The sequence below is a fragment of the Phasianus colchicus genome, chromosome 2, assembly GCF_987193195.1.
Source record: "Phasianus colchicus chromosome 2, bPhaCol1.hap1.1, whole genome shotgun sequence".
Lineage (NCBI taxonomy): Eukaryota > Metazoa > Chordata > Aves > Galliformes > Phasianidae > Phasianus > Phasianus colchicus.
Genome location: NC_143437.1, coordinates 75661832 through 75681848, shown reverse-complemented (window position 1 = coordinate 75681848; position 20017 = coordinate 75661832). Strand labels below are relative to the sequence as shown.

The window sequence follows — 20017 nt, the reverse complement described above, 5'->3', positions numbered from 1 at the left end:
TAGGAAGGCAGTCGGCTAAAGTTGTATGAGATGGGCAGGCTGGGCAATCACTACATCCCCCTTGCTAAACAAAGGCAAAGAACTCATCCCCTTCAGGTAAGAGGCTCCAGAAGCATTATGCTGATGTAGACAGACATCTTTAAGGAAAATTCTTTGACTTCAGAACACTGAAATGGTTTTTGGTTTGATTAAAAAGGACATTCATCATATTCATCAGTAGTGCCAAGTTTTCATATAGTGCTTGCTATTAAGCATTTTTTTTGTTTGATTTTATATTCTGTTCCCTTTAATAAGAAGACCTCACACAGTCTAAATTCTCTCCCTCCACCTACCTAGAGATTGTCAGTAATTAAATAAGGGTGTATGCATTGTTTTGGTCAAGTGTGACTTCGAACGCATCTCTTAGAAAATTTATATTTTAAGTATACATATGATGCATATATATATATATATATATACACACACATACACACCTGTAATTCACAGTGAATTACATGCTCTTTCTATATATACTCTGGTTGTCTTTTCCAACCAATTTCTCACCATCTCCAGCTCTATTTTTAAAAACAAAAGAAAACAGAAACTTTGATAGCAGCAAGTAATTGTTTTGACCTTCAATACACAACAAATGCCTCATAGTATGATTTTGATTCTTTCCAGTTCTGATGGCAATGTACATGACCTCAAACTGGCTCACCAACAGTGAGAATTATTAGAACTCAACAAAATGGCAAAGTCAAAACATTCAAGTATTTAATACCATAAGTAAGAAGTGGTGTCAAGTTATGTATCATCGTCAAATTTCTCTTGTAATTGGATTATGTATACAGAAATATACCTGTTGATAGAGATACTCAAAGGAAGGAAAGAGTAGAAAGGAACAGAGCAAAGCAGTCACAGTACACACAGGTAAGTAGTTTTCTCACTCTGTTCATCAACACACCTGGCTCAGGCTGAAAGAGCTTTACTGATTTGCAATGGATCTGCAGTACTGAAACAAAGTCAGGATGAATATGTCAAATTCACTTTTACCCACAATAAATTAAATTCATTTGGAACACAGGTCTCTGGAGTCGAAAAAGTCAGTGTATTGATCAAACCTCCTAGGAGTATAAAGCAAATTCAGAAAATATTTAAGGCTTTTCTAAATTAAAAGAAACATATGGGAAGTAATTAGTAGAAAAGGTTAAAAGAGAATCCATGAAAAGAATACACGGTATGTAACCATGTTAGAGAGAGGCAGCTTAAAGCACCTTAAAAAGAACTGCATATAATTTTTGTCAGGCAAAAGAATAAAAAAAAATAAAATAAAAAATTGCCAGCTGCATTTCTAATAAGGAACCTAAAAAAAAAAAAAGAAAAGATAGACAGTTAATTATTCTCACTTGGTCAGTCTTCATGATCCTTGCTTTATCAGAAAGGATCATTACAAAGCTGAGTCTTTAGGATAGCTTTATTTTTAAGTAATGAACATTGAAGGAACCTTAAGACTGGTCTTTCCCAAAGACAGCATTGCTGTCTATGCTACTTAATTTGCTACCCATATTGTACATTCAAAGCTCTCATAGTTGAAATCAGCATCCCAATATGGTCATAATTTCACATCCTGAAATATTCTGAGCTCCTCCTCTCCCCACCAAACAGCTTGAGCAATCAAAAAAAAAAAATAAATCTCAATTTCATGACTAGTATAAATTCTTTTACTTCAGAGTGATTCTGGCCAGCACAATTTCCTTATTTCAGGAACTCACACAGCAGCATGCAGAGACAGGTGGGCTGCAACAAGAGTTGCTGCTGAAGCTCTAGACAAGCCAAACTATGGCAGGAGTGCTCTCTATGCCTCAGCTGCCTCCAGGGAAGGAATTAAAGAAACCGTGTGCCAGTGAGGAGATCAGTGAGGCAGAGGAGCATGTGTCAATTCTCACCTCTCCCATCACACTGAAAATATATTTAAATTACTTAAAATTAACATTATACCATGAAACTTCAACATGTGTAAATTGATACGGATATTCTCTCTTAATGCTCTCAACTAATGACCCTTTTAAGTTAAGCAACATTTACCTTCAAAGACTTTCAACAGTGGTCAGGGTTAGTTATAAGCACTTGAATGTTTTCTCATGACAATGTCTTCTTAAAATTTAAATAGTCTGTTTCTTACCTAATTTCACATTTGCACAATTCTGTACTCCAAACCCCCACTGACAGTACTCAAGCCTTGCCAGCAGCTGATAGCATTGACTGAAATCAACACCAACCTATGAAATAGTGGTGATGGTTTCACAATGCAATTGTCATGTTTGAATTTCACATCCAAATAATTACCTTAAAATTATGAGAAACAATCATAAAAAATGCAAATGCCTACAGGCATTTCACATATAAGTACTTACAGTTTAAAATACGTAGTAATATCCAAAGTTCTCTAAACTAATCGTATTTGTTTATAGATTGCAACATATTTTATTTGTAGCATATTTCATTCAATTCATTACCAATACGATTTTTCTTTTTTTTTCCCCCCATAAGTAATAAAAAAAAAAAAAAACAGAACCAAGGTAGGAAACAACACTCCAAGGAGCAGTACTTCTTTAGGACAAACTGTCCACGCATAAAACTATAATCCCCATACTCCTTCCCATACACCAAATTGAGCAACCATCTCCCTAGACATGCCTATCAGGGCTGTAGCATTACAAAACATCATAACAAAAAATTATTGGGACCAATCATTTCTGATTTTGGGCACTGTAATATCAAAGTCATAAAGACTTTCCTAGTACCAAGAAAACACTGCCAAATGCCTTCTTTTCTACATTCAACATCCTAGATTTGGCCCTTTTCTATGACCAAAAGAATAGCCATTTTCAAAATCCCAGCTGCAGGAGGCAGTCTGCAAGGGATGGTGACTGCAGGAGTGGGTATGGTCAAGCACAGAAATACAAAAAGGAGGTGGCAGTAGAAGGGGGGTAAAATGCGAATAAATATGGCACAAGATTAAGGGCTGGGTGAGAGGAAACTTAGAATGAGGAAGAGTAAGGCAGCAGGGAATCTGGCAAACAAGACTAATAATGAGAGACATAAGAACATGACAAGGCAGCCCTCTGGACTGGAAAGTACTGGAAGAGAGGGGAAAGCTAGATGGGTTATGGCTATGAGAGCACAGGGACTGAGTGACCAAGAATTCACTCTCCTGAGCACAACTGACCTGGGAGCTGGGACAGTCCCATGTCCTTGTCCCAGCTGGGACATCCCACTGCCTTTGGCGATGGAAACCCTTGGGCCCTTGGCAAGGAACTTAATCAGGATAGCCCATTTCAATGAAGCCTGACTGCATTCACTTCTCTGCGTGTCTATTCTGGTAACTCAGCAATAGCTGTCAGATAGGATGAAGTGGCTGCTTCAAGATATTCTCAGCAAAGACTCAGGCACATCTCACTGCCATACAAATGCTTCAGCCACCAAGTAGCACTGCGCAAAGGCAGAAAGTTGGCATCAAATAGTCCCTACATCTTACTGGCAGCGTGGCCTCAAGGACATGGCTTGAGCAGGAGGAGAACCCTCAGGGCCGCCTGTCGTACTGCAAGGCTGCTCTGACCACCTAACGGGGCCACACAACACATCGATCTGAATACATCTGACCAGTTCATACATGAACCACCTGTGAGATTCCCTCTGGACTATGCAGCGTGGGAGGCTTCCGCACAGGGGCACGCACAGAGGTAGGGGAGCAAGGGGAACCAGGAGCCGCTGCCTCTCACAGCAGCGAGTTACGGCAGGCGAGCTGAACGCGGTAACTTGCTCCTGTGCGAGGCAGCAGCTCCTGTGCTTGCTCTGTTGCAAGATCATAGTGTTATCATGCAGGAACGCAGTGCTGAGATGTGTGGCACCAGCCAGCAGCACACAGGTCAGACAGGGTGGGAGTGGGAGGCAGGGTGTGAAAAATGCACCGTGTGCAGTAGAGGGGCTGAGGAGATGTAAGGGAAATGGCAGCAGAAGGGTGGGGAGTGCTGCGAGAAAACAATGAAAAATGAGCAGGCTTGAGACATTTGTTTTTTCCAAGATGAAAAGCTGCGTGAAACAGGCAGCAGAAAGCATGCAGAGCCGCCTGCAGCCATGCTTCAGTTATTCACTATCCCTCTGAAAGAGAAAATGCAACTTCTTCCTTATATTTCAAAAATAACTCTCATCAAAATCCAAGAACTTAGAGCAATTTATCAAATGGTGTCTTGTAGTAGCATCTCTGTTTGGCAATTCTCAAATTCAACTTCATGGACATTGTGGTTGATGAGTAGTTCATTATTTCACATAAGTCACTAGATTCAGTTTCTCTGGTTTTGTTCTTGACTGTTGCTTGCTCTTTTCACTAGCTCTTGCAAACACCAAAAAGCCTGACTTCAGATGAGCAATGGTCTTATGCATTCTATTCTTTTCTCTCTCTTGTTAAGCGCTACAGCGTACCAGCAAAGCTCTGTTGGATCTAACATGGCTTTCTTATATTGTACAATCAGACAACTATTTGAGAGTACCCAAGACTGCAGAAACTTCTGAAACTCAGCTACATGCTACACATATTTGTTTGCACTTCCAGTGCCGGTATAGCTGGAATTCACTGCTGTCATCGAGGGACCAGGGGCAGCATCTATAGGTGTGATCTGATCTGCTCCTGGAAAGAAGTCTCTTCAGGACAGAGAGGGCATTTTCTGGCTGATGAGAATGGCAGAACAATACCTCAAACATTTCTGGGGTCTGCAAGGAAGAGACTTCACCCTAGCAGATATGATTAACAGGAATATGGACTCCACTGATGAGACAACAGGGTTAAGATGCACGCACTAATTCCATTTTGCAGCCAGAAGCAGTACCAAGTGGCTAAGTGTGTCTGACGGTCTGACCTAACAACTTCATCCTGCACATGCTGCCAAAAGACATTTACAGTCTTCACAGAGTTCACTGGTAAAAAGATTTCAGTCCTGAAAAGATGTGTATCAAGTGTGCATTAGGTGTGAAGCAAAACCGAATGAAAAACCAATCCTGACAGCAGTGCTGCTGACCCTTGTGCACATCCGTATCTTTATTGCTAGGATCCTCTCTGCATATGCATTAGTGAATGATTAAGGCTGGAATGGGGAAAAAAAAAAACTGCTTAAAATATAAATTGGACAGTCAAATACAATTTTAGGAAAATCACCATGGCTGCTTTCTCATGCTGAACCTCCACATTTAAAATAACTATATAATGGAAGGTTAATATTAGTTATTATCCAAAAGACTTCACATTTCATTTTAAAGTATGCCTTCTCCATCATGAGCAAAAAAAAAAAAATCCATCGCTATGCTCTGTGTATGCTTTTAACTACATATAAAAATCTTTCTTGATGCATTTTCACATTTCAGGCAGGAATGACTGCTGTAAGTTAAAATTAAAAATGAACAACTGCCCTGAGAACAGAAGGAACATCACTACAAGTTCAATAAATGTATTTTCAAACATTATTTGAATGACTTTGATATATATCTTTGAAGATAAAGGTAACTTTTACATAAGTTTACAAATTGGGTATTCCTTTATACAAAGACAGAGCATCATTACTGCATACTGTGACACAAGAATAAATAAAGCATAATGGCACAGCAGAAAGGATGCCATATTCACACAGCCCTGCTAATGTCTTGTTAACAAATATTCTGTATTTATCCTGTGTTCACTTGAACTGTGAGGGAAAATAGTACATTGTGCTGCAGTACCTTAACCATGGAAAGAGAAGCAGTTTTTTAAAGTTTATTAAACTGTAACTTGTATTCTATTATGGCAGTACTGCAACTATAGTTTGCTTCTTCCTTAGGACAAACATTCCTCATTGCTTTTCAACTCTTGGAATAATAAATTGAAGAAATTGCAAGAAAAAAATAATCAGAAAAGCATCTGTGATACTGTATAGAATTAACTTCATTCAACTTAGAAAATAATTATTTTAGTATTTTATTTCATAGACTAGCATAACAATAGCATAGTGAAAATATACCACTAGATTTTTTAAGATATAGAAGTGCATATAAAAGGATCCAATAAAAATCTGAAAAAGGCCAGTATCAGTGCATGCATAAGCTTGTGAATTTCAACTGAGATGCATATTTGGTTAGCAAACAGTGTGCATCTAATGTTGCTTGAAATGTATAAAATGCCATTGAGAGTATGAAGTATACTTATTGAGAGTTCATTTAAGCAGTAATGTATCTCACATGCAGAATACTGACAATGGAAAAGCAGGGGCTTCACATACAAGACAGAAGAGCTTTTCCCAGCACTCTACAGTGCATTTATGAAATCCCTTTTTTAGGTAATGGAAATATTCTGACACAATTTTTTTTTACTCATCACTCATGCACGAAGAGGAAAATTTTGACGGACAAGTATAAGCCATTTCAATGTAATCCTCCTGGGAAATAGCAGACAAATAGATTGTATATTCAATTTAGGACATTTTCCCTCAAATCAGAGTACATATACCAAAAAAACAACCACCTATGAGGTATCTAGAGAAGGCACTAAACACAGCTAGTTGCACAGTAAAGGTACAAAATAATTGTGTTTGGACTCAGAGAAGAAAAAGGTTGGGAAGGGATGCATGTGTTAAAAAAAAAAAAAAAAAGGGAGATTGTAAATAATTTTACAATGTCAAATTCATCTCCGCAAGAAAACCCCCAGGGGAATTTAAGCACGATCGTTTCACTGTACAATTTCAGAACTTGCAGAATATCCCAAGCCAAGCTAATGGTGACAGCAATTAACATAATATCAAAGCAATATTCATAGGGAAAAAAATGCAGTGGGTAGCTCAACTCAGAAATGAATTCAACAGCCTCAGCTTTTCCCACTATGGAATTCCAACAGTGTAGGCTATTAGTTGTATTAATACCCATGCTGCTTTCTGAACTAAATGCAACTTAGGCAAAAATATCAATGTTACATGTTAATAGCCCTTCATAGGAAGAGCTCCTATGCTTACCACTTGAAAGGCTTCAAGGAATTACATCACTACCTACAGTAAATCACTGTCTGTCATTGACTATTGATGGCAGTAATCTAGGAAGTGACTGAACCCTGAAAGGCATACTGCCACTGAACAACCTCACCACTGCTACGTACCAAACCCAATAAAAATGACATTTACAGAGCCTGAAACGGCAGAACAGTGACCTCATATTTGAGATAATGGTCTGTAAGTTATCCTGTTATCATGATCAAAAAGAATAAACAGAACAATATCAAGGTTTACATTGATTTAGGAGACCTTAATAAGCATTACTCTTTCTTGATTTTTTTTTAAGTTTTATTTTGTTTGGGGTGAGATTGTATTTGAATGCTTTGCTAGAGACAGGGAGAATAAAAGCATAACATCCAACATTTCCAAAAGCCCTTCTTTTTGCTTGCTGCACTTATGCCTACTGTTGATTATATTTTAATGTTTGTCCAAGCTTTGCCTTGCAAGCAAATCACATAAAGAAGCATTTTGATAAGTTATCCATAAAAAGTAGAAAAGACCAGTAAATAGAAACAAAAAGTACCCATTAAATAATCATGCCCATTCCTCCACCATTACTCCCTGTAGTATAATGAGCAATTTGGCCACGCTGGCCATAAATTATCTGAAAAATGAGGCTGCTTGCCTTTTCCTTTGGGAGGTTATTACATAGTCTGAGAGATTTCACTAATAGAATCTATTTCTGATGGTAAACCTCAATTTTTCTTACTGAATATTATGCCTCTCATCTCATGAAATATAGGACAGAGTTAGGAACTATTCCCAACTTGCTGAAAGACTTCCTGTGCAGTGTAGCGGCTCTGCCCACACTGATCCACATCTTGCACAAGAGCAGACACGTATCTCAGCAGCGGATCATGCTGCAGCAGTGCAAATAAACTTCCTAGTTTATTCCAGAGCGTTCTTTCAGCCTGGCCATCTTTTAACAGAGATCACAACACTACCAGATTCAACACAGACTTTGGTTAAAAACTGACACCGCAGTGCTAAATTCTGCAATAGGAAATTTCAATATATTCCAAAGTCAAAATAAAGACATCTCAAGTGTCTCAGGAGCTACTTAAGAATAACAGACTTCTAATAAAAACTAGGAGAAATAATGGAGATAAAGGTGACAAAATCTCAAGCATATCCAAGTACAAATCCTGTAAAAAATGTGAGATTCACTTGATCAAGTGAAAACAGAAGGAGCTACTAAGAAAGAGACACTGCTGAAAAGCTGCTGATTTGTTTGTTCCCACTGAAAAACAAACAAAAACACCACCAAGCCAGGGACACTACAGTTTTTAACTTACCAAAATGCAGAAATAGAGATACTAAAAAAATGCTCTAAGGATAATTTGATAATCTAGGTGAAATAAACCACCAATCCCAGATGCAATTAATCCAAGCTTTCCGACATTTCTTAATATGAAGGGCCTGAATCACTAGTAACAAGCAAAGAAACCAACATCAATCTAGCATCTAAATGGGCTAATTTCTGCAGCCTTCTTGGAGTCGTGCCCTTTAGCTCAGCTTTGTTCAGCATGCCCACCTTGGCTATGTCTGACTGCACTGCCGACAAGGTTGCACATCCCCTGCCCTCACACTGTGGCTGCATCTGCTTCTCTTTTGATCATCTTAATGAAAGAGTGCTTAAAAAGGAGTGGGGGACAGGAGAGGCACCACACTGGCATAATCGATTCAGACAGCCAAAAGGCTTCTGTTACAGCCTCTCACAGTAATTTACTATTAAAAAAAAAATAAAACTAGACAGTAAGTACTCTTATATGGAAAAGGCTACTTACTATTACGGATCAAACCTTGATTAAGAGACCGGAGAGGCAGAATAAATGGTCAGTTTTCATCTCGGCAAAGGCCAAGTAACTATTCAATTTGCGTAACAGACTGTTTAATATATTTATTAGAAATGTGAAAAAGTCATGAACAGAGAAAGTCTGCTGATGAAGCAAGTCACGGAGCAAAGGCAGGCAACTTTAGCTAAATTGCAAAGTTCATCACTTTGAGAGGAAGCTAATGCCGTATTTACAGTCACCCACATAATCTTAATATTACTCTCCTCTGCAGTGAAAAATATGTGCTCCTCCACATACGAATTAGAGAATTAAATCAATTCCTTAGGATTAATTAAGGAATGTATCATAATGTATATAAACCTGGCAACTAGAATTCTCTTCTCTCTCTCACTCTCCAACATTCTGAGGCTCAACTCTGAAGCCCAGTGAACTTTTTTCTATGTAAGGATTTGACATTCCTTTGTCCTTGGCCTTTCTGTTTGTCAGTGAAAAACAAAAACAAAAAACCACAGAACTTAACACTAAATCACTGCAGCAGAGCTGGAAATGGATATATGCAGCCATTTTAACACAAGATGTTACCGCTGAAAGACCGTACTTTGGCAGGAGAGCTATGATGGGCTGATCTTATCCAGGTGTAACCTCTCCCACTCTGCCCTTCACCTGTCAGTGCAACTGCTACAGAAGTTCCCTGACTTTTCCAATCCAGGTGTGGCACAACCCTGTGGCAGTCCCAGACGTTGGCAGTTAACGGTTCTGAGGGAAACAACCAGGTCTTTCTGCACATCAGCTGCATTTAGAGAGAACTCTTCCAAAATAAGGAAAAGGCACTTCTATACCCCAGGGAGGTGACTGTTACTGTACATCAAAACACTGAGGAATTACTGATGTAAAAGTTCTTCAGAAAATGAATTGTAAACCATTCTGAATCAAAGCAGAGGCTATCCTAAATAAATTAGTTGGCAGCAGTATCTTTTTGCTAATACAGGGCAAAACAAAGATGGATCATGTGATCTGCACTTTCTTTCTCATAACAGAAAAGGGGTAACTGAATCATGTCAAATAAGGGAGAATTCAAACCTGATAAATACTTCATCACAAAACACATCATTAGAAGGCAGCTCATCGATGATGCCCTGGTGTACAAAAGTAGCAAGAGCAGAACATGGAGATGCATAATAAAAAATATCTGGAAGATCATTTTCTTAAAAAAAAAAAAATAAAAAAGTTGGTAAAGAATATAAAATTCACTTGGCTACCTGGATCACAGATATGACTATTACGAGAATTCCCACCTTCCTATTGAAGATTCTGAGGTAAAGGCATCACAAAACAGCATTCTTAGCCATAAGAACATGTATTGCTATACCACTCTAAGCAATTTCTTTTTCTTCCTGTTTCCCCACACCACTTTAATGACTTATTCAGAATACTTTATTAATTAATCATGCACAACCACAAAATGATTGACTTGCAGTCTACAAACCATTTAGGTACCAGCCCACGTGGGACTACACAGATTACAGACACAAAATGAAGCACGCAAAAGACAAAGAACTCCTTGTTTGGAATGGGTGTGACACACACACAGCTCCCATCCACCCAGGCACAAGTGCCACCAGCAGTGTGAACAAAACCCCATATGTTACAAGCAAACCTACCACCCAAAGTGAAGCAGGAAGGCTGTCATGAACTCTGCTGGCTGCTTCCCTCTCATTTCTGAAACTGCATGGACAGTGTAAGACTGAGCTGCTCCATTCATTATAAATCAAGTTCTTCGGCATACTCACTGTATGAGTTTTTTATGAACTCCTTCTCTTTTACAGAAATTCTTCAAAAAAATAATAGTAATAAGAATACTTCATTCTGCATTCCCCAGTATGAAGAAACACAGCTGAAGTGCTCTCCTTGCGGTGACAAAATGGTCAGATTATTCTCCTGCTCAAATATTGCTATCCTTACCTGTAAGGCTACTTTCCCAACAAGGGAAACCTCTGCTCTGCTATTAGGGTGAAGTGTCAAGTCTCTTCCTGTCCCCCTTCTCCTCTTTGCTTTTCTTCCTTTACTTCCGACTTTTAACAGCCAGCATGCTGCTTTCCTAACCCTCTGCCCCTTGGTTTTGTTTTGCCTTTTAAGTTGCCTATCTCCCTCCAGTATATTTTGTGCTCTAATTCCCCTTTCTCCAAATTTCAGCACCTCTTCTCCTAAGGTTCCTAAGCATACTCTCCATGGAGCCCCCAGACAGGAAATGGGAACACAGTGAGTAATGCATTGGTAAGAGGGCAGCTTGGGCTGTGCTGAGAAACAGAAGGCTACCAGCCATCAGAATAGGAACAAGAATCCTTCCATGGTACCTCGGCTCCACAAACAGCATTTGCCTCACTGCAACAGCTCCCAAGTTGAGAATGCTGTTACAGTCTCTCCTCAGCCTCCACAGAATTACAGACTGGGGCAGCCCAGCTACTAACAGCCCAATGTCACCTCAGTGCCCCAGCAGTTGCCGCTCCATCACATCAGAGCTTCCCTCTGCCACCATCAGAAGTCTGACCTAGACAGGTCCACTTGCTTGCTTGGGCCAAGAGAGAAGACCAGAAAGCAGCACAGCCTTTTCCTTGCAGCCCAATCTTACCTGTGAGTGAGTGCCGCATCAGAAGTGGAGACAAACAGCCTTACTGGGTCACCTCCAAAGTCCTCCTCCCACTACACACATTGTAATTTTATATTTCTAAATGAAGTCACAAACAATCAACTCAAATCAGTAAAAAAACCCTGCCTTTCAGATACAGGTTGAAATTAAAAAACAAGCACAAACATTACTAAAGGTTATCCGCAGCAAACAAAGATGAAGAAAGAAAGAAGATACAGTCAAAGCAAAGGAAAGCAAGCGTGTAACAGGCACATGCTTCCACAGATTTTTTGGTCCAACATAACCATTTCCTAAGCATTCTGTGTGCAGTCAGTAGTCCTAGTCCCTCTTTTTCAATGGCAATTTTTTAGAATTAAAACAATTAACCTGTTTTGTGACATGCTCTTCACAATGTCAAAGAAGCTGGGGCCTGGGTGACAAGAACCCTGCAGAAACGTATCCTTCTTATAAAATGCAAGAGAAAAAATAATTGAATCCTTCATAAAAACAGCTATATTATTATTACAGAAAGAGAGCATCTTTTCACTTACTGTTCTTAATCATGAATTTTTATTATGTAGGACACAAGTGAAAGAGCAGTTGTGATTAAAAGCTAACTGCACAGGACAAAAAATTGGTTACTTTCATTCCCTGGCTGATAACTACTGATTTAACTGGTATCAGGATGACCTATCTTTTTTTTCATCTACTGCTGAAAAGATGTATGTAACGTAAATTATTAAGGTATTAATTAATAAATGTACAGTACAGGAGGTTTTTGTGTTCTTTTTTTCTTTTTTTCCTTTTTGCCTCCAAGAAATCATTTTTACTGCAAGCAATTTTGCATGTCATTTTGGACTATATTTTATCCTTGCTAAAAAAAGTCTGCAAGAAAATCAGTGCAACATTGTTCAGCATATTTTGACTTTCCAAATAGATGATACTCAAGGCAGTATTATAGACTACCTGCATGGATAGTAAGCCTTTTTAGGTAATACAGGTAACTGCAATTAATAGCTGGTATTGCAGAAAAATGCAATTCACACTATTATAAACACCATGACCTTAAATTCAGGTCTGATTTAAGGTAAGACAAAGCGTCTAGGAAGACTAACTGGTGTTGCTGAAAAGAAAAAGGACTGAAGCACACATTTGCAAGTCAGGAGAAAGGTTTTAATGCAAAATTTGTCTTTTTTTTTTAATATATCATATGAGCATAATAAAAAATACTGGCTTTTCCCACATCTTACCTACATCTTCAGATCATTAGAGAGAGAAATCTATCAGTATATGCGAATGTAATTTCAGTTGTTTCATTAATATCCTGTGCATTTTAACCAGGATTTTAATCACTCCAGGGTAGGAACTGAGAAAAAATAAAATGTAATCATCTGTATGATGAAGACAACCCTGAAGACTTGCACACAAGAGGAAGAAAAGTGAAAAAATAAAACTTTAACAGTAACACAAAACTGAATCTATATAGGAACAGTATCCTATAAAAAGACAAAAAAGGAGAAGCTTGTAGAGCACATACTCCTGTAACAGAGTACATGAAACCTACTATTAACATGTCCCTGCTGTCAAGTTTTCTAACAGCTAAGAAAACCAACAACAAAGTGTCTCTTATCTCCTTTTACAACCCCGTTTCCTAAGAGAAATGCAATTTAGGAGTGGTAGGAGTTACTCCACTTACCCAGCTACTACAAGCCTGTATTCCAGCACACAGCCCCTGGGGTCCATTTCCTTTGAATGCTAGACTTCTCTGCTACATTTTAAAGATAGAGGCTAGTGACAATGACATTACTTTGATAATTCCTACCATTCTACATTTTTTTGTTTAATATATTAAATTTCACTCTCAGACTATTGCTTTGATTTTTCATATCCAGCACTTGCCTGGGAAGAAGACTTATCCGTGATTGACATAAATTGCGCAGAAAAAGAATTAACTGCATGAGCACACATTTCTTTTCTTGAACCAATAAAAGAACATCCACCAGGCAAAAAATCAGTTTGAAAACTGAAAAATCAAGAAACCCTTTAACCACTTGAGAATTAAATAGATCATTCCATTCTTTGGACCCACTTTCAAGACTACCTTTTTATTACTGGACAACAAACTGTTGCTTCTTTCAAGCATGAATCACTCAGGATGACGACAGAAAGCAATTTGATATTTGAAAATGAAAAGGGAGGAAAAGAAAGCATTTTCCTTAGGACCACAATGCAAGAAGAGAGCTTTTTAGATGAGCTAGGGAACTGGCGAGTTGTTCTGAAGATACCCAAGCTAAAGATTTTTGAGTGAGGAAAGAGTGCAGTCTCCCACTCGAGAGCTTGAATAAGTTCCAAAATTTTCCCTTATCCAACTTTTCCAAGCTTGCATATGCACACAGCACAAACAGATGTCCTGCAACTGTCCCAATCAATCATGGAATCATATAATGGTTTGGCTTGGAAGGAACCTTTAAGATCATTTAGTGCCAACCCCCTGCTATAGGCAGGGACCTCCAGACCAGGTTGCTCAAAGCCCCACCCAGATAAGGAGAGCCAGCCTAGATGCACTTTTCATTCCGTTTGAAATAATAGTTATTCTTCTCAATATAGATTATCCTTTCTCCACTTAGCAGTTTAAATAAAACCCACTTTGGTGTAAGTTTGTCAGTGGTATCCCCTTACATAAAATGCTGGTAAGTTTCTACATAACCTCAGAGTTCATGTTTCATTAAGTACAGCAAATATGAGTAGAAAGCTGCTGTAGCTACTAGTAAACATTATTTCAAATGAAGGCAAAGAGAGAAGCTCTCTAGAATTAAAATCTGGAAGGTTTCTCCCATTCCATCTCCTCCCCCAGCTCATCCAATCTCACCACTAATAACATTCCATAACTTTTTTACTTCTATCTTTGTAGGCCCCTTGGCAATTCAACTTTTTTTTTTTTTTTTTGTTAAAAAACAACTTCTCTTCCTGTTCTAGAGCACAATATAGCCATTTTAAGTTAAAAACCTACCTGTGGACTTGGAGCTATTACAGCAGAAGCATTAACTTTAAGTGGCCACGATATTCCTGCACTTTTCTCATATTCATCTCTGGCTTTGTTAGAAAAATCCTTTCTGTGCTTTTAGACATTGTAATAAATTTATATCACTTCAAGTTTTCAGGAATCAAAGGAATAATTTAGGTAGAGCAATCACAAAGGTATATTTTTTTGCATTAAACTGAAGTACATAACTAGGTTGCACTAAAGATATTCCTTTCATAAGAAGACTGCAACAGAAAAGGGACTCTGCAAAGTCTACCTCTGTAGTGTCTTATGTTGTGGATTTTTAAAGTTGTTTAAAAATCTTTCTGTATCAGCTTTCACTTAAAAGAAACATCAGTTTCATAACACGGCTTTCAGTGGCAAAATCAAACATTTGACCAAATGCTATATAAAATCCTTTGGGAAATGAATGATTCTCAGTCTACCTAATGAAAAGCAACAGAATAGACAAGGCTGTGTAGATCCTTAAAAGAAGGATTTTTCTGTACTAGTTAGGGCTCATTCCTGTTCCTCAGGCTTGTCAAGTAAAAACCTACTTTGTCAAGGAGTTTAAGCTGGTTTTTCCCATGTGTCTGAAGCCTCGCATAGCCTGTAACCATTTAATTTTATTCAAGTGAAAGTTTTTTCTACTGGAGTAAAGCACTGGATGCTCATCTTGTCACAGACTGGATGCAAGCATGCCTCTTGCCTGCTCCATCAAACCACAAAAAATCATCAGAGAAAAAAAAAAAAACCAACATCAAAGAACCTTAATTTTATCTCCAAAAAAGGCAGGATATTACCTTCAGACATGTGGAGTGTGCATGTCTCTGAACATTACAAAAGGAAACAAGCGGTGTATCATACTTGAAAGACTCTCTAAGATGTTTAATGTAAAATAGATACTAAAGTGAAAAAACAGAAATTATCGGGGTCTGAAAAAAACATTCAGCATTTCCTATTATAAGGCTGAGTAACAGAAAAAAAAGCACATTTTTAATCATTCAGTTTTAATGACATAATTTAAATAACAGAAGCTTAATACCTCTGCTGTTATAATACTTCCAGTTATTTTTGATCTGTCTCAGCTGGATGAAAGTATTTGCATGTCTCTGATACTCAAATCATATTCCAAAACACTTCTCTTAACATTCAAGTAAAGTGTGGATACTTTTATCAAAGTGACTGTTGTGCAGAACTGTAAGTACAAAGACCCTGGGCAGTGAAGACTGAGTTCTCTTCTGCTTCTCTTGAACGAGTTTAGAAAGAACAATAGCGAGTTCTGCATACAGATCACTGTCATCATAAATTAGTAAGTCAGAAGAATTATTAATTGAGAAGGGTTCTTCTATTAGTTGAGAAGGCTTAATCGTGCCCATGATTGTTTCCTCCTGGAGGGGAGAGAACAGATCAGAGCCTTTACTGGGTGACACCCACTTCATTTCCGAGTTTGTTTGCTCTGCTCTTCTCCCCACATCCACTGATCTCCTACATTTGAATACCCACCTTGTGGCAGAGTTTTGCACTGCTTAATAAAAAGATTAGAAAACTGAGCATATGAGATTTGATGCTTTAACACTCACCAAAGGAACAAAGTGCTTTTATAAACGTTGGTCAGACAGTGGTTTGATAGGCAAATTTGAGGGGATAAAAACACAAGTTCACTACGCTACTACACTTTTCTCATTCCAACTTCCTCTATCCTGTAAGCAGAGGTATATACATTATATTTCACTTCTAATCCGTTGCCAAATATTTGCCCACAGTGCAATCTTTTAATTCTTTGTGAAAAGAATTTTAAGTATGAAAATATCATAGCTCTGAAAATATTTAGTACTTATAAGGGGAAAAAATGCCATCTGCTGGGTACAGCTGAGGACTGAGAGTTTTTTTTTGTCTTTCCTCGCTAACATACTATGCTCCCTGGGAGAGTTCTCTGCACTTTGGATGTCATTTTTCCCCACTTTAAAAACTGATACAAATACCTGCAGTCCTTCTGAGAAGTACTGTAATAGCTGCCTCATTAAAACAATGTCCAAAGCTTCTTATTCTCCTATCTTGCCAACAGCAAGAGGTCTGACAGCGATGGACAAGATGACCAGCATACCAGTAAGACTACTTTTAATCCTTGTATTAGACATTAGGATTGTCTTTACAATCTCCACTACTTCACAAGCTTTTCTATCTCCACATATCTAAATTTTATGGTTAGAGAATTGAATTTATCCAGCTTACACAAAGTTGAACAAGACACCACTACCCGTTTCCCTGTGCAGCAACACACAACTTTGCTACCATTCAAAAGCCAGCAATGGAACACTGGTTGCTACAGTACAGGTGCAGAATAGGTTGGCGATCTGGCCTTAAACAAGGAAAACACGGCACTGAAAAGCAGAGTGCAAAAAATGTCCAAATAACCAAAAGAAGTCCAGAACGTTCAGTATAGAAATATATGAAAAGATCCAAGTGTGATATAATAAAATGAATTACTTTTAAAATTGACAAAAGCTACGAGGACAGAGTTTCATCCTCCATGGTTACATATGGGAAAGAGAATTTTGTTTTGACTCATAAAAGCCAAGGGAAACGTTTTCATTGTTGTTGTTGTTGTATTTACAACACAAAGCAGCAGCTGTCACCTGTTGTGTGTGTACATACACACAATTCACACTGAGGCACAGAATCACAGAATCACAGAATCACTAAGGTTGGAAAAGACCTATAAGATCATCCAGTCCAACCATCCACCTGTCACCAATGGTTCTCATTAAACCATATCCCTCAACACAACATCCAAACGTTCTTTGAACACCTCCAGGGTCGGTGACTCCACCACCTCCCTGGGCAGCCCATTCCAGTGCCTGACCACCCTTTCAGAGAAGTAGTATTTCCTAATATCCAGCCTGAATCTTCCCTGGCACGTATATTTACAAATAAAATAACATGATTCATTTCAAGTGAAGCCGAAGCAACATACAGTATTGAAAATTTGGGTTTCAAAATGAAAATAAAGGCTTATTTCTCACATATAGAGTGATGCTAAAATCGAAGTGGGTCTTATGAAAGAACATAGCTTCCTTCCACGTGTTTAAGATAAAAACACTGAGGTTGATTTCAAAATAGAATTCAGTATAAAACCATGCTTGTACTTCACAATTGCTGTCAAAAGACTGTTTGGTAAAAAGCGAGCAAGCATAAAAAGTATGAAAATATGGAATTTTAGCCTTTATAGGATCCTCCTGTAGGAACATGCTTACATATGCTGCCAGATGGAACCAAATATCTACTGAAAACTATTAATGGCTTTTGCAAAGCACTAGGTATTTATTCCCTGTCAAAGTGCACAATGCGCCTAAGCTTGATATCCAGCAGTCACTGTTCTTTTCCATACTGCTTATATAAATAACAAAATGGATCCTGCATTGCCATTGAATCATCACGCCTTGATTATGCAAATTGATCTCCTACAGACAGATACATGTACCTATAGTCTCAATGACTTTAATGTGTTTGTACAGGATAAGCATCTTTTCTCAGAGGGGGAAAAAAAAAGCAAAAAAAAAAAAAAGCTGGGTTCTTGCCAAAAAGATGGTATGTGAATTACCAAAGCTGTGGCAGAACCTAAGTCATTACAGTAACAGATATTAAAAATACAATGCACTTCCTCAGAATGCAAATGTCCCTTCAAATGTTAATTTAAAAAAAAATCATAATAGGCAATTACTTTTTTTTTAATCAAATCATCCCAGCTTGAATACATATAAAACAGGAGAACACTGGATCATTCTTCTAAAAATGATGATATAGGCTTCTTTTCTAATGTCTCTAAGGCTTTAAGATAAGTGAATGTACCAAGAGTTTCTCTTGGTTATCAGAGAAAGTGGAATTGCTGATAATTGGCTAGTGTTCTAGAACACTACCACTGCATGCATACAGTACCGATAACACTGACGTGGCAGAAAAGCAAACAACCTGTATCAAGGCCATTTATTTTGTTGACGTGTTTTGCTGATTCCAAAATACTTGTGAATGCAGTCAGACACAGAAAGCTGGACTTCTATTTTCTAACCCAATTCCAAAAGATTTTCTGATGATATCAAAGCAAACTGCATTGTACTCCTGGAGTTAGGACTATCATGTATTATTTTTTATCTTTAATACATTCATTATTTAGCACTTAAATTGGTTCCTTTATGATTTGTGAGTTTGGTATTATCAGAGAATTACATAATAAATTGTTCAGAGAGAGACTGATGAAGAGTACAAAAACACATACAATATCTTTTGCTGTCCAGCTTGTTTGACCAACTCTTGCTGTGATAACTTTTTTTTTCTCTCTCACTTTGCTTTATTCTTCTTTGAAATACACCACAGCATGCAAGGAAGTAAGCTTTCTTTCCTTAAACAAAAGGTTCTTCAGTTCAAATACCGTGGAAAAACACTTTGTATTCTTACATTAGAGATCTGTAGCAATTTTACGCTAATGCTCTTTTCCAAACATGTTTTTAAATGTACCAATCTGTAAAGTAAAAAATAACAATAAAAATTTCCAATTAAACAACACACTGAAACAAAAAAAAACAAACAAAAAAAACCTAATTGAACATTAATTAATACCTCAGGCATTTCATGAAGGGAAAACATTCTGGATTAAGTTATCATTTGCAGCACATCACAGAATCTAACAAATACTCCTTGCCTGAAGATCACAGTTACTGCGTGCAAAAATACAAGCCAAAGAAGCTCATAGCACTTTATACTGAGCAGCATGTTCAATAATATTGGCTCTTGACTCCCATACTTTAAAAGTTAAATTATACTGGTACAAAAGAAAAATAAGTTCACAGATGAACTTCATTACGTTGAAGATGTGTATCTATTGCTCGTAACTTTAACAAAAGGAAGATGAACGTTTCCTTTATTTAAATTATATAGTCTTTAAATTATGCATTATTTAAAAATATGGCAAACCACCTGGATCAGGCTGCATGGGGTACCATCCAAACCAGCCTTGAATGCCTCCAGAGTTGGGGCATCCACAGCATCTCCGAGCAACCTGTGCCACTGTCTCACCACTCTCCTAATATGAACTTAAACCTCCCATCTTTATGTTTAAAGCCATTTCCCACTGTCCTGTCAATACATATGATGTAAAAAGTCAGTCTCCCTCCTGCTTATAAACTCTCTGAAGTACTAGAAAGGTGCAATGAGGTCTCCCCTCATGATGCTCCTCTGGACTCACTCCAACAATTCTGCATCTTTCCAGAACTGGAGGCTCCAGGCTTGGATGCAGTAGTCCAATGCAGCCTCACAAGGGCAGTGTAGAGGGGGATAATAACCTCCCTCACCTGCTGGACACCCCTCTTTTGATGCAGTCAAATATACTGTTGGCCTTCCAGGCTGCAATAGCACTTTGCTGGCTCATGTCCAGCTCTTCACCCACTAGAATCTCCAGTTCTTCTCTGCAAGAGTGAGAATTAACACCTATCTGGGATTGCCCTGGCCCAATGGCAACATTTCGCACTTG

General features: G+C 38.1%; 1 protein-coding gene across 4 annotated transcripts in view; it reads right to left on the bottom strand.

Annotated features, from left to right (window-relative positions):
- The window catches only part of RNGTT (RNA guanylyltransferase and 5'-phosphatase), a 188265-nt gene that overhangs the window by 36638 nt on the left and 131610 nt on the right, over window positions 1–20017 (bottom strand). The gene's annotated exons all lie outside the window — the stretch shown is intronic.